The following is a 14,355-nucleotide window of genomic DNA, read 5'->3' on the forward strand; positions in this document are numbered from 1 at the left end:
TTATGAATGTCATGGGATCTGATGTTTTCTTAATTCTCCGGCTGATGGTAATCGAGGAACCACATGATGATCTTGACTTCATTAACACAATGAAAAAAAGTCACATGTAAATTTTATATCTTTGTGGTTGCTGAGAAAATATGAAGCAAGACAGTCTTAAATCCTGAAGGTAAATAAAATAATCTGATGGTTATTCTGATCCTTTATTCACTCCTCCTGTGTTAAAATGCTGAATGTTTCTTGGCTGCCTCTTAGACAAGACTGCACAAAAAATTGGTTCATTGTGAAATATCCTGTAACAGCATTTGCTCTTGCCCCCAGCCAGCCACCTTTATGATTTTTTTTTTTCCTTTACAGGTCCAAAACTGTTGCTGACAGTCAGCCTGCAGCAACGTGCATTGGATATTCTCACAACTTACACATGGCTTGTTCTCTCTGTAGCTTTAATAGAGGGCTCGTGTTCTCTTCTTCCTTAAACGCTGCGTGCTCAGGCTATTACACTGGTACTTAATGGAAATAGGCTCCATTCTCACAGACTTCCCGCATGATTTGGGGAAAGTCACCATAACAGTTCCTTCTTTTTTTTCTGTATGAAATGAGGATAATCGTATTTCTTTTCCTAGTCTGTTTTGGACTGCAGACTCTTCTGCACAGATCATTTCTTAGCACAGATACGTACAGGGCCATACCCAACCAGGCTTTATAAGTGATCTCTGTTTACTTTATACACCCCTTGGATCAGGGACTGGGATTCAGGTTTCCCTCCTCCCAGGCTGGTCCAGAGGCGATGTGACAAAGGGAGAAAGCAGACACCCAGCGTCCCCACAGCTGTGCACAGGCCACGTGCCAGCGATCTACAGCCTGGACACTCACAGGTGAGTAACCTCGCACTTGGGTTCCACAAAACATGAACTGGGGGCAGTTTAAGGTTGTTAATGCTGGTGTGAATTGTGGCTGGCACGGCTAACCATTCACAGACATTTTTAAATTAAAAAAAAAAGAATCAGGTTAATAAATTCAGTATATAATCCATGTCAAAGAATATGCTCTGGGCAGGACTTTTTCCAGTGATCTCGATCATACCGTTTGCTTTCTTGTAGCACAACTTTCAGAGATGGGCAGGCACATTTTTGTCACATGATTTTTTCTGGACTGTGCTAAGCTTTCAAAGACAGAGTCAGTTACCTTATTCTTTCCTTGAATTCATGTAGCTTTAAGATGTTGCCTTTAACCATGTTTCAGAATTTGAATGCTTGATATTTTCAGGAAGAAATGTGAGAAAGAAAGAAAAACATAATAGTTTCCGATCATCAAATATTTTGGGTGAGTCATTCGCCTGCATCGCTAGATAAATGCAACAGGACATCCTGTAACCGTTGTGCAGTTTCTTTAACTTCTACTTTTTTTTCCCTACAACATGAACAGTGGAGTAGGGAAGAAAGCGGCCACGGAGTTCTGTTCGGGCACTCCTCTTTGCTTGGATCCTCTCCCATATCAGGAGACAGAAGTCAGTCACCTCTTGGAGTCTCCTCCTGGCCAGCAGCAGCAAATTCAAAGGCAAAGCCTCCTGAGGGAGGTTAGAGAAGCTGATGTTATTTTCCTGAGCCTTCTGCCTCATGGATTTGTTTCTAGCATCAGAGGGAGAGCATAGCTATGAGTCTTCACTGGAGCTTTCCTGGAAAAGACCTGGAAGGGGGGTTTCTGGGCCACCAGTCCTTTTGTTCGCTCACAGTCTCGAGACTAATGTCCCCCCAGCCATTTTTTTAGATCTTGCATGCCGGTAGAAGAATTTCTAAGAGATTTCTCTTCTTTCTTTTGGATGCTGATAAAGGGATACAGCTCACCAGAATACCAGTTAAGAGTGGCATAACTGAAGTCAAACAAATCTTGCTCCCAACAAAAGGAAACAATAAATCAGAACACAGTAATTCTGGTCATAAAGTTGGCATATTTAAAGGTAAAGGAGAAAGAAGGAAAAGTTGAAAAACTGGGGAAAAAAAATGCTTTCTTCTTTCTACTCTATCTGCAAGTACAAACAGAGCTTTGAACCTTAGATCTATCAAAAGTCGATCTGAACTTACCCAAAGGCCTTGGAAAAAAAATACCTGATATCAAGTAGATAAACATCTAGCCAGAAATCTTAGAGGAAGCCTGAGAGCTTTATGATGACAGACCAAGTGAAAGGGAATTAGTGGAGACATAACAAATGAAAAAAGCCTAACTTTCAGTAATAATTCCTGACAGAATTTCGGAGGCATGACTTCACATGAAGTAACTGGAATCTCCTGAAATTCTTCTTCCTTCTCAAAATCCCTTTTCAAGACTTGTCCCTACTGTGACACTTAGAAGCTGATGAAACTGGAATGGTCATGTGTTACTGAGGTACAGAAGATTTAATTTTGTTTTCCATTACCACTTATATATTCACTTTACTTAATGTCAGAAAATGCCTTTCTGTGTTTACACAGTATGTAGCACAGTGGTCTTCAGTTGTGACTGTGGTTTCAATAAACCCTATTAATAATTACCAGGAACTGTCAATAAGTAAGTCTCATAACTTCAGGATCTGACAATGAAATGAGGAAAAGTCAGTGTCTAACTGCTGTCATGCATGTTTAATTCTGGCACTGCTCTTCCTCTCTCTCCCATACGCACACAGCCTCAGGAGGCAGAACAATAAAAAGGAGGCTCCTTGGTTTTGTTTGCTATTTATATCAAAATTTTCTCCAGTGTGAGAACTTCCCTGTAGTTCTTTTACACACTTCTTACACTTCTCCCACTCCCTCATTCTTTGAGTCTTTTCCTGATCTGGTCACAGTCATATTGGCAGCAGGCATTTTGTTCTTTATATTGGCAAACTTTTTTTTTTCCACTTTTCAAGCACTGATTCTCCTGTCCTCTCCCAGTGCCATCTATTACACAACTGGTTTTGTCAACAAAACATCTTCCACTCTCTATCTGCTTTCCACATCAGATTCATGCCTTAAGTCTAGACTGGGAAGCCTCTGGGGCAGGGACTGTCTCTAGGTTGACATGTATGTATGTTTACTTACCCTCAAAAAGCCCCAGCTCCAAACCTCAAAGTCCTATTACGGTAACTAATGCCTGTGTGGATGAAAAAACTTTAACCTATTAATTCCTGGAACCACTCTAAACACTACTTTCTAGCCTCAACCAAAAGGTAAAGGCCACTATCCATTTCTTCATGGTCCTCCTAATCCTTCAGCTCTTCTTCCATCCAGCTTCAGGCTCTGCAGCCTCTGTTGAGGCTGTTTGACACTAGTAGTCCAGAACCTTTCCCTTTTCTCCCTTTTAATTGCGATAGCCTTCCTGAATAATTTGGTGTTTCCCTGCTTTTCTTCAAGTATTACCTGAACCTTATCTTCCTCTCCTAATTGTTCTCACACTATTGTTTTCTAAAACCTTTGATTTAGTTGGCTTAGTAAAACATGCTATGAAAAATGTCACAGGAAAGAAAGTGTTGCTTTGTTCCAGATGGTCTTTCTATTTCTGTAATAGCTGGGAACTCTAGTTTACCCACTAACCTGCTTTCAGTGTTTGTTGATGGTGATTGTAGTATCACCTTTCTGTTATGTTCTCATCACCAAGTCTGGTGTAATCACTGTAAACCTTCTCTTTGTAGTTCAGAGCACACTTAATACACCAGTTTAGGGTTGTACTTGTTTCTTTGATGACTGACACAGTTGAGCCAGTTCACAAAAATAGTATTTTCTGAGTAGTTAATTGAAAAGGTTTTTTTAAATTGTCACAGAAAATAAATAGTGAAGCTGGGAAGGGAAAGAGAGTTTGTGTCATGCTGCTGTTTGTTAGTTTTTACATTTATCACTGTGTGTGTTTATTTTTGTGAAGCCTGTTTCAATGTAACCCACATACTGGATAATGTCAAAAAGCATATTACACACAAAGCATACGTAGCAGCGTGTTCAGAAGCGGCATGCTGTATTTTGCATGAGAGAGTGGGTAATTGTCCGCCCGCTGTCCGTATCTAGCCTACATCAGTCTAGCCAAAATGCATCTCTGTCAGAGAACTGGTGCATGGCTTATATGGAGGTCACCACTGTCTCCTTCCTCAAATACGGCACAAGCCATCCTCAGGTTGTTTGCAACATCGTCGTTTGCAGGCCATGCAGGAGAACAGTAAGGAAACAAAGGAAACTGTCCTTTCATGGCTTGGCTTCGCCCCAGTCTCCTGGGGTTGGACGGTCTCGGTGACGGAGCCTGTCTGTAGCTGCAGGGAGGGGATGCGGCGTTACCTCGCAGAAGCCGCGGCCTGTGCCTGCGGTTGCACGAGGCTCTGGCAGAAGGTGCGCGACTCCTCCGCGCAGGAGCTTGATCCCGGCTGAGGCGCTCAGCCGCAGAAGGCAGCTGCTGGCAGAGGGAGGTGCGCAGCGCGGCTGCCCTGTGCAGGTGCTTCCTGGCTGCCTTGGAGCCGAGGCCGGGTTGAACCCTCCTCCTCTGCGTAGCCTTCGCTTCACCCACACAGCCGGCTGAACGATAACCATCGGACTGTCCTACCGATCTCTTTGTGCCTCACGAACGTCTGCCTCTGCCTTTCTTTGCCTTCATATCGTGCCAGAGTACAGTGTGGCAGACGTGCTCCCCCGCACGAGCGTGACATCCTGGGAACCTGACTGAAGACTCCCCCCATAGCTGGGGGCTCTGACTTTCCCCCAGAACTCATCACATTCACACGCTCCCCACCTGAGCGTCCCCAAACTCTTCGGAGATCCTTGTCAGCTCCCTCCTGGCACATGCCACCAAAGTGGGGCTACTTGGTGGAGAAGTCCTCTACACCACTGAGCCCCTCTTTCCTCTGGCCGTCTCATCCAACTTGGCAGTGTCTTTGAGCAGTGGGAGTCTCGTGGGACTCCTTCACAGAGATTTTCCGTGCTTCTCTTTTTAAAGAAGTAGCCACACTGGTTCCTGTTTATCTTTGTTCATACTCTCCACTACATAGGTGAGGGGGGAACCATGAGGTCAAAAGCAAATGGGCTGCTTAGTCCTTGAAGACTTTATCTGCCGTGCCTGGGGGATCTGTCTGGCCAACAACATTTCTAACTGCTATAATTTAATATTTTTATCATTCTAAGCAGCTTCCATTCTGAGCTGATTCTTTCAGAAATCATCAGCTTGCTAGGTTTCTTGGTGTGCTTATGATCAGCAAGTAGCCTTAACTTTGGCCTGCATGCCATAATAGCAAGTTAATATTGTTGCTGGTAGTCAAAACCAGACTCTTGCCAAAACTGCCTATTCATAACTCGCCTTTCAAGAAAGAATATACTGCTGACTACAGCTACCATGCAGTTCTCAGATATTTGCTACTTTGATTTTTGATTTTTGAATGCCATTCAGTCTTCAAATGGAGCACAGAAACATTGCTCTGGCAGGCAAGGTTAAACCTATGCAATTTTTCATAGACTTTGCCTTAGTGATATACTTGGATGAAAACAAATGTGTCTTCATACCTTTGTTATGGTTTTATGGTTTTTTCATCAGGATTTTGCTATTCTTGCCATTATACTAAATTGGATGTTAAGAGCCATATTTCTAAATCTGGCTTTTAATTATCAAGCCGTGAAATAGCTGCACACAGTATAAGACAGTGCTGTCCTATGCAAACACTGGATACAGCATCTGGATGCAATCTGGATGGGTGGGCTCAACCTTGTATGCAACAAGCCGGGTGTGACTGTCTCAGCAGTTTTCTTATTGTTCAATAGATTTCTCCTAGCTGCTACCTGCAGAGCAGCTGAGAGCTAAAGTAACTTCTTCCAGTTCAAAGTCAACTGGTGATGGGAGAGCATGATGAAAAACTGCAGACGGGGAGGTGTGCACATGAATCAAAAGCACGGTCTCACTTTGGGGCCAGTGCTGCTGATGGCTGACGAGGTAGCACAGAACGCTTGAGTGGGGTGGGTTAAAGGGAAACTTATTTGAGAAGAAGGACTTAAGAAAACAGCGATTAGCAGACCAAAGAGACTTGAAGACAGAATCACAGAATAATTTGTGTTGGAGTTCAACTTCCCACTCAAATCAGGGCTAGCTTCAAAGTTAGATCAGGTTGCTGAGGGCCCTGTCTAGTGGTTTTTAATATCTCCAATTATGGAGAGCCTACAGGCTCTCTAGGCACCTTTTGCAAGTTTAACCGCTCTCGTGGAGAAAGTATTTTCCTTTAGATCCATCTGGAATTTTTATTGCTGTAACTTTGGCCATAGCCTCTTGTCATTTCACTCTGCACCTCCAAGAATCTGGCACCTTCTTCTCTATAACACATCTTCAAGTAGCTGAAGACTATGATTAGACCCTCACCAAGCCATTTCTTCTCTATGGTGAACACAAGTGTCAGCTTCTCCTCACATGTCATGCAATCCAGTTCTCTAATCATCTTTGTGGCCCTTTGCTGAACTTGCTCCAATTTGCAAATTGATCCCTGGTGAGAAAAGGGTAAAAGATACTAGGAGAAAGGGTAGGAGACAAAAGAGAATGAGGAGAAAAACCTTCAAAAAGCAAAGCCCAGAGTAATTAGGATACTGTATGCAAAAGAAAATGGAAGGTAGGAAGGCAAAAAAATAGCATGAGGGAAGTGGCCACATAGTTCCAGCTGTGCCCTGTAGTAGATCTGTTACTAGAGCATCTCAAGAATTCAGCCCCAAAAGTTTATATCTGAAAGCTGTTGCTTCACTGATTCATTTTAAAGGTTAGCATTGACGTGGATTTCCTTCAAAAATGGCTTACTAAAAATCTTATTAATTTTTGCAGTAGTGTGCATAAATTATGGAGAGTATGAAATGGGAGGTTATTCACATAAAACAGTTACCCAGAAAAGTGAGTGATACTGGTTTTCACATTAGTCTTATTCTCTCACAAACATGGATATCTAAGACAGACAACTCTGAGACAAAGATGCGGGGGTGGCAGATAGTGATGCCCAGACTCTGATTCCTTGATTTTCTTTATTACAGCAGGCATGGCCAATGAGCCTGTTGTGCAGCCACATTCCCATTTGTTTTGAAGCATACTCACCTTCTAGAAACCACTCTCTAGCTTAGTGGCATAAGAGTCACTTGGCAGTTTTTTGCTCAAAATGGTCGTCAGGGCTGTAGCTGTCACTAATAGAAATTTCTTCTACTGCTTTGGGACTGCTGTGAACCGTTCCTCTGATCATGAGCTTGACAGATCAACTGGCTGTTGCTCAATGACCCCATCACCGTAGCTGACAGACATTGATTTGACACATCAGGGCAGGCAGCTACTTTGGAGGCCGGGTAATGTCAGTCCCTGACAATGCACTACATTTGTGCAGAGGTGGTGGTAAAGCAGAGCAGCATTTTGAGTAACGTCAACGAGCAATGGGACAACAGCTACCATGTTGTAAAACGTGTGCACTTCTGCCTTTTTAGAGAAAACGTTTGTGTAATTATCTACAAATTTAATCCTATATATGGTTTTAGGGATTGTCTGACAGTTTTTTCTCATTTAGTGTATTAATCGGTCAAGTAGATATTTTATATTTTCAGCTATACCTGCAAATGATGAAGCATATACCTCTCTCTTCTGTGGGTGGGTTTTTTCAACTTTTAAAATCTTTTTATGAGTAAACAGTCTGCTTAATCATCTAAATAAATGTCAACAGTTATCCAAAACTGTGATCTATATTGAAATAGTAATAACATTATCAATAAAAAGCATTAGAAAAAATTACAGAAACAGCTAAAATCTTCATAGCTCTATGTACTCTTATTAAGTCTAAATGCCAAATTGAAGAGGAAATCAGAAGTCAGAGAAGTAGGAGAACATGCAGAGTTATATATGGTCAGCTGTGTCCTATGTGAGCCCATTTAAGAGCCTGAAAGAGACGGAAATCAGCTGAGCTCTTTTGGTGACAATATCCAAGGTGCTGGGAGTCCCTTAGCAGCTACACTTCTGGATGGTTCTGATACCCTCCATTCTCCTTGTAGCTCCCTATTTGGTGGCCTTCCTGGGAGGTGAAAGACTTGGAAAAGCCGTATGATCTTTTTGATTTCTCAGGCCCCAAATAATGTTTTGGTCTTTCTACTTTCACCAGCTTTATTTAGCACAAATCATGAGGTTGGAAAAACTGTTGATACAGTAATTTAGGTAGTAGATTAGAATTAGATTAGAATCTACTGTGTATCACATATTTTAGTTAAGAATGTTAAAGATTGGGTTCATTCAGTTTATGTCTGAGCTTGCACATTTCACAAGTACCCTCACAGCTGCACCTGAAGAAATGCTGATATATATACACACAAATAGCAAATTAGCCACACTTATCATTAGGCAATTTGCATTCCTAATGTGATGTATGCATTTCTATGCATTGGGGACTACACAGTGCACCTCTGTGTTTCTTTTTGTGGGCAAACTGGATTTACTTCTGAGTACCAGCTCACTTCTTACATTTAAGCTTTTATGAGCAAGAGGGCTGCCTTAGTGACAGCAGTGTGTGCACATGTGTGGAACCTAGTTGCAGGTTGCACTAATAACCTCATGTTAGTAGTGTGAACTGTTTGAGTTGTTCATGGAAGCTGTTTGATAAAATTTTATGTTACAGTATGGACCACAGAAAAAAAATGTCCATATGCTTGCCATTTTACTTTGTATGGATGAAAATTAACTAGTTAAGAGACATCTCTTAACATGCATGCCATCTAGAAGATTAGCCTAATCCCCCAAGAGCTCAGTCTTAAATTGCTTTTGACATTTGAGTTGTATTTATAGTGCCACCCTTGCCTCTAAGGCTGTGGTCCAATACAACAGTAAACCGCATTTTAAATACAACTGGACAAAAAATGCAGTGGCCGTCTAATACAAAGCACTGCCCTGATACATATAGTAGAAAGTTTAATGATTAAATTCATATCAATGAATTATAAGCTGGCTTTGCTGTAGCAAAAATTCAGTGGCTCTCTCACAGCTAGCACCATCCCAAGAGTCTGACCCAATGCCCTTTTGCCTCTGCCCTGCTCATTCTGGTCAAAGATAACGATCCTTGGATGTCACCTGCAAGCTTGCAATCCTACATGTGTTGGCCATCTCTAATGGACACTCACCAGTCAGGCTTCTTTGTCATAGATCTTATCCTAGATTCCTGCCTTGCATCAGGTCTCTCCATCAGATCTTTTCCTTAACCATTGCCTTCGCCTCAGCATTTGCACAACCAGTCTGCCAATACAGCACAGTCACTGACTTACAGCCAAGCTAACTAAAGTCAAGCCATAAATCTATGCAAGCCATAAATATAGCTGGTGTTCCTCAGAAACCACCCCTTACGCTGCACCGTGCTGCAGACCTTTCTGGGCGATATGTATCCAGGTACAGTTCACCATTTCCCACAGATGCTTCAGTGGGGACATCAAAGGGACTTGGGAAAGTTAAGGGCAAAAGACATATCTCTGAAAAGTTCTCCAAGGTGGTTAAGGACAACAGTGGAAAGGAAAGGATGGGTGAGATGGGTGCTGACAGGTTTACTGTCATTACGGTGGTGGACCATATCTTGAGCAGGCACATACCCATGCTTTCAGAGAAGAAAGAGGACTCCATGGCAAAGAATCTAGGGTACTCCTTTGTTATACTTGAGGTCATTCACTTTAAGGTAGAGGACAAATTTGAGGACAAAAACCTGCCCACATGGAAAGACAGCCAAGGAGAAATGAAATACTCTTGGTAGCCACAAGCCCCATCTATTCCCAAATGCTCTGAGAAGGCTTTTTTTTTTTTTTCTTTTCCTGGGTTATCTTAGCATTTTTTAGGCATTCATTCTCATCCCAAGTAGGTTACTAATAAACTAACTAGCACGTGAGGAATGCTGCTCCGTAACTCTTGCATGCCCCTAAGTCTGTGGCAGAGGCTTCCGCCTTGGTTTGTCCCAGGACTGTGCCGCATGATACCTCTCCATTACTACCCAGAGTGTGCCTCCGACCCCTGCACCACCATTCTTTGTGTCAGGTTGAATTGCATGTCATACTCCTGCAAGCTTCCAGCTCTGTGATCCCATTATGTCCCAGTACTGCTCTCTTATCCCCAGCAGTCCCCTCCCTTGGAAAGAGCCACTTGCCACATTATCAAGAATTAGGCTTGTCTGTAAAGTAGAAGAGGTTTCACCAGTGGAGCAATCTGCCTTCCCTGCCCTCCACCTTGTTGCAAGTCCACTTACTTTCTGTCTCAAAGGCAGTAGATCATGCCATGCATCTTTCGGAAATGTATATGCTTCCACTCATCCTAGAGGGTCTCCTTTTCCCCAAGTCTAACACCAACATAGGTTTGCCATCCCTCACTGACTCCAATCCACAGCCCTTCATTGCTTAGGAGCAACCTATTGAAAGAATATGCACATGGAGGCTGCCAACAGTCGAGCTGATCCAGGCAGGGCAGAAGCTGCTGGTGTCGACCTTCAAATAACCTTTGGAAAGGCTGATGACCTGTCTAGCTAAGGAAAGAACAAGGATTACTTTTATTCACTTACTAAACCAATTCTGCTGACTGTGGAAGAAAAAGGAACAGCAAGCACAGGGTGTGCACGATAGCCAGTAAACTTGGCGGTTCTGTGGCAGCAAACGTGTGGCTGCAGGAAAGAGGTGGTTGTGATGATGAGAAAGAACAGCCCCTGTCCTGGACTAAATAAAGTATCCTAGGACACCCAAAGAGTGGAGCCAGGTGACAAATGCAGCTGCTGTTGAGAACACAAGTGCTAGGAGTAGGTTGGTAGTGACCACAACGAACATCAGTAATTCCTACTCCCTCAGAATCTCCTGCTACCTCAGACTTAGCCTTCCTGACCCCTTCATAGCCTATCCTAAGCACCTCCACACCAGATAACTTACCCAAGGCTCAGCAGATGCTAAGGAACAACTCCTAATACAGCAGGCATTGCCTGCAGGAGGCATTGTATGAGATTCCTTCTACAACCTGATCCCAGACAAGAACTTGGGCAGTGCCCATTTTCCATACTACAGTTCAAGTATGTCTGGAAATAGTTGCTGTGTCCAGTTTTGTTCAAGTATTTATTTTCTTTTTGCCTTTGTTTTTCAGTTACTTCCTACTTTTCATTTGTTTCCAGCTGAGAGCATTATTTGGGTGCTTTCTACAGCAGGGCTGGATGGCATCGGAGATGTTAAGGGTTGAAATTTCAAACATTTCAAAGCCTGGGGCAAAGAGCTGCAGAGCTGCAATGGATGGGATGGTGCAGCTGGGATTTCAAAGCCAGTAGGGCCTGGCTCCAAGAATGGGATACTAAAGGGCTTCAGGGGGAAACAGCAACTGGGAACAGGAAAGTCAGAGAAAAGTTGATTTACTGCTCATATCCGACATATGCATGATTTCAAGTTACAGCAAGCAGCTGTCAACCACTCGGCAGAAAACAATTAGTCAGGTTGTCCCTGACAATGTGACCCTCCCAGTTATCACAGGAAACGAGAGCTGCAGCTGGTGGAGGGACTGGCTGTAGTTCCACTTGTTACACTCCTACCCCATCACCATCTGCTCTTTTGGCTCTCCAAGTTTTTGTGAAGAACACAGCATGCAAACATGGAGCCTGGTTCAGAAGGGCAGTTCAGTAGCCCTCCGGCATCCTTTTAGACATATTGCACAGCCATTTTGAAGCCCTACCCTGAGGTGGTAATGCAAGTGGTTCTAGCAACAGCTAAGTTGCTGCTAAATGCAAGAGGAGGTAAGCAGGCTCATCCAGTACGAGGGTAATTGAGCAACTCTATTGCTCCAAATGGGCTCAGCAGCAGGTTTGTACTTGGCATGGTTGCACAGCATCAGACGGGCAGGTGACATGGAAGATGGGAGTGCCATATGCCTTGCCAGACCAGCCAGCCAGCAGCGGACAGCAGATCCACGATGGCTCCTCTTGGCATTCCTGCTCATGGAAAATTGTGCCAGGTCAGGAGACAGGGAATAACGAGATCACCCTACCATGTTGCCATTACAGCCTTCCAACAGGTCCTCCGTGTCCACAGAGGGCACAGGCTGAGAACTATATGGGTGGTGGGTGGCAGGTGTCACCTCCCAACTCACACAGGTAGCTGTCACCTTCCCAAACCCAGGCTGACAGGTAGTGCACCAGCAAAACTCAGGCGTTTCCAGGTTTCATGTAACCAAGCCAACCTTCTTCTTGACGCTCAGTGGTACTCCGCTGACAACTATCTTCTGTCCCAGAGAAGAGCTACTTCTCACAAACCCTGTGCAACAAGGGGAGGGGGGGGATGATAACTTTAATTGGTACCAAATGTTTTCATCAGTGCTACCAGCTCTGACTTCATTAACTCAACGCCCACATATGTTGCCTGATGCTCTGTGCTGTCCCAGAGGAAAATGAAAGCTGCACTTGGTGCAGGGATGCCTCGTACTGCTGTATGGCTGTGACCGGGAATGGGACTGCCTTCCTACTGCTGCTGCAGCTGTTCAAGAGCAACTTGAACACTGCGCTGTTCTTGCACAGCGGCAATGCTAATGACGGTCCAGTGCCTCTCCATGTGGAAATTTTATGTAGCAACTGGCTTATCTTGGGAAAGGAAAGCTATACTTCGACAGCAGCCCACTCTGGAAGTTGCCTCCAGAAAAACCATGTTGCTTCTGAACTAGCACGTGGTGCAGGACAGGTGAGATGCAGGCTGGACACCCATCCCGGCTGGTATATTAGGCGTAATGCCTGGAGTATGTGGCAGCAAACAAACAAAAATATCAGCACTCTGTAATCTTGCTAATTTGCAATGATCATATACCTGCTCCTGAATTAGCTCAAATCTGTTCTTCCAGGAATAAAGTATTAGTGATCACAGAACTGTGTACTAAATTAAGCATAAATTAAACACATTCTTTAATAGTGTGGGCAGCCTCTTCAGACCAATAAGAATATCTGCAAATGACCACAAATCTTTGAAAGCAGAGGTGTCCTGGAACCACTTGTTAGCAGCTCACCCTTATCATTGCCTACTCGAATGAGCTGTGAAGAACCCATTGGTCCAGCTGCTTTTTTTGGCCCTGTGAGTAAGATGATATTCATGAGAACCAAGACGACCCTTAATTTGAGCTGTCATTTCTACAGAAAGGCAATTGGGATATTCTGTAGAGCGCATGTAGGTCATTTTCGGTCTCCATCAGGATACTCACCAGTGCCGTGCCACCAACACAGCCCAACTCATTGCAACCAGTTCTCAAACTGGCTTCCAGCGTTGGACACATTTTGATTCGCTAACTAGCAGTTTTTCTGCTCACAACCATGAAAAAAGTGGAAACGAAATGGGAAAGATTCCTGTATATAAAAAAGGGTAATGGCAGGTGAATAAAATACGTAAAATCAGCAAAGACACAGAAGAAGCAGGTTTTATTACTTTTAAAATTAGAATACCTAAAGGCAAGCACTTTTTCTACGTGCTGTATGATTATGGGTCATCCATGGGAATTAGAAGTAACAAGATGAAATAAAAAAGGGGGAATTTAGGATTTATGGCCAGAAAATATCAGTGTAATAAAATGTAAGCAGCTGTGCATTAGGCAGACCGCTGTCTACAGGAAAGATGCCAGCTTTCCCTAATTTAACTTACTGAGTATGTGTAGTGTTAGTCTGAACGACAGGTCAAATACAGGTTGAGTCACTATAGGGATCTGTGCATTATTCCCTGAAGTGTTTTTAAATAATTTTAGCCATAAAATGGTCAATATTGTAAATTAATGTGTAATACATTTCAAATAATCACAATGGAACTACCATTAAAAATTAAGATTTTTTTTTTCTCTTTAGTGTTGCAAAACTTATTTTCCCAGGCTCCAAACTGGAAACAAGAACAGGAACTGATGAATATCCACATATAAGAGTGCACTAACTTGTTGCTTTATACTTGAAAGTAACATTTATTTCCTACATAATTTTTCTTTGAACAAACAAACAAAAGCAAACCATCTTTATCACATGAAAAGCACATTCCTTAGAATAAAATTTGTAAATATTCTTCTTACATAGGTCAATATGGATTTCTCTAAAATCATAGGTTACAATAAGAAAAGAAACAATGCAAAATTAATGCCAAAACATACTGCTTTTATTTTCTGGGGTTTTGTTCTGGTTTGGCTTTTTTTTCCTCCAACAACATTGTGTGAAGAACGACTGTGTGACCTGGATCTCATTTTTTACAATCCACTCTTCACTACTTGTTTAAAAATTGCTACATTCTTACAAAGCAGGTTAACAATTTGGACTTTAACTACTTAGTGATAATCCCTTGAGGAAGAAATAAAATACAGAAAAACAATGCAAGCAGTGACCATGTAAATGCTGGAATTTCTGGAGAAAAGACTGTGTCAACAAAT

Source organism: Buteo buteo, chromosome 3, assembly GCF_964188355.1.
Source record: "Buteo buteo chromosome 3, bButBut1.hap1.1, whole genome shotgun sequence".
NCBI classification, from domain to species: domain Eukaryota; kingdom Metazoa; phylum Chordata; class Aves; order Accipitriformes; family Accipitridae; genus Buteo; species Buteo buteo.